The following is a 2,136-nucleotide window of genomic DNA, read 5'->3' on the forward strand; positions in this document are numbered from 1 at the left end:
ATTCTTGAAATTCTTGATTCTGTTTTGAAGGGGTTGTGTGGATCCTCTTGGTCCGAAATTTTTGTTGATATTTACAGTGGTTATTTGGAGGTTTCTTATTGAAAAAAAAAAAAAAAAAAAAAAAAAAAAAGAGAAAGCAAAAGAAGAAGAAGAAGAATAAGGTTGGGGAAAGAATAAGGTTGGTAGGAGAATCTTGGTGGGAAAAGGAAGGGGAAAAGTATAAGGTTGGAAGGAGTTCTTGATAGATTCCTAATTGGCTGTGGTACACGTGAACCCCTTTTATATTCTATTTGTCTCTATCTTTTGATATTGGTCTTGCATATCTTTCTGCCATACTTCCTTCTTTGGTTTCCTTTTTCTTTCAAATCTTGTTTAGTTTCTTTGCTCGTATTGTCCTTTTTCTTTGCTTCTTGCTCTCAATTTTATTACCTATCTCGCGATACACCCTTACTCTCAAAGGCTTGTGAAGTTTTCCAAGGTACGTTTTCTTGAACTTTGAAGTTGAATCCATATCAACTTGAGTTTCGGACTAGAATTTTCCTTTTTGGAAAAAGGCTTGTGAGAGTATCTGCCACCTTGAGCGATACACGAGTGGAGTGTGTGTTTGTAAGAGTGTGTAGTGCACCCTAGAGCCATATAATCTACCTCTTACCTGCGAGCTGAGAATAGAGAGGGAGCGAGCCAACTTTTTAGTTTCACTAACATGAATACTCACATATCTTCTTGTTTTTAGATTTTGTTTCTCATCTACAGATGGCTGAAGAGGTTCCAAACACACGTAAGAGATTAGAGCAGAAAATAGATGCTCTAGCCTTTGTCATGGAAGGTTTAAGCACTCGAATGACTAATCTAGAGCAACACCCTAAGCGAGTGCAACTGCCACTCTATACTAGGGGAAACATTCATGGAAAGGGATGCATTATCGTTATCAATTCGGATCGCTGTATGAATTTAGCTAGTGCAGCCATGGTGGACTACCTTAAGTTACCTCTTATCAATCACCCCCAACCATATAATCTTATTGATTCTGGGGATGTGAGAGTGACTAAACAAGTTTTTATTCCTTTTTGTATTGGCAAGTATTATGATGAGGTTCTATGCGATATTGTGCCAATGCGTACTTCACATGTTTCACTTGGAAGGTCATGGCAACATGATAGACATTTTTATTATAATGCACTCAACAACACATGCAATGTCACCTATAATAGATTTATACATGTGCTTAAGCCTCTACTCCCAAAACAAGTAGAAGAAATTCAATTGAGATCGAAGCAAGTTCTCAAACCAGCATTGAAGAAAGAAGAAATCAAAGAGAGCAAACTGGAACCTCCAGAATTGGAGTCACCACTCCAGTCCTCTAACTTAGATTGTAGCCAAACAAAGGAACCGCTATCAGTGGTACAGTGGAAAGAACCAGCCAGAGCTATCAAAGTGCAGCCTCGCTTGCTAACAAAAAAGGATAATAAGCAAGAGAAAAGAAGGGGAGTAACTATTTACTCACTTTTATTTCAAAAGCATGCATTAAAATTCTCTAGATTTGTTTGCCATGTTTCTATTAATGACCTACTTGCCAGATGTATTAGAAATTTGTTTGCCTCCATACATCCAAGATTCCTTAATTTTGATTTTACTAAAACTTTATTTGACAGAGATAAGGAATCACTTGGAAGTTATAAGGCACATTTGAAAACTTCTTATGGCAAATACCACTTGCACAAGGGGTTTTGGTTCAAAGTCAATGGGATTGACACTTTTTGCTTTGTTTTGGGCAATGATTTAATTGTTGATTCACATAAGGGACATTTTGATTTTCTAAAGAGTAATGATGTTTTGCATGAATATTTTCATTGGCCAAAGAAGAAAAAAGATGTAGAATCTTATGTTCAGAATTGTGCTACTTACCACCATAATACATTTAAATCATTACTTGATATTTCCATGAATTTTCTGTTTGATTGTACCTTAAGCTCTAGGAGGAAAGATTTTGTGCTTATTGACAATTCAAACAAGATGCATAAATTTAATATGTCTCATTTTGTTGAATTATTACCATCCAGAATGTTTAAATTCCCTGATGTGTCATTAGACTTAATTGCCTTACTTGTTGATTGTAGGATGATGATTGGAGCGACT

The sequence above is a fragment of the Ipomoea nil genome, unplaced genomic scaffold, assembly GCF_001879475.1.
Source record: "Ipomoea nil cultivar Tokyo-kokei standard unplaced genomic scaffold, Asagao_1.1 scaffold2510, whole genome shotgun sequence".
In the NCBI taxonomy this organism is placed as follows: domain Eukaryota; kingdom Viridiplantae; phylum Streptophyta; class Magnoliopsida; order Solanales; family Convolvulaceae; genus Ipomoea; species Ipomoea nil.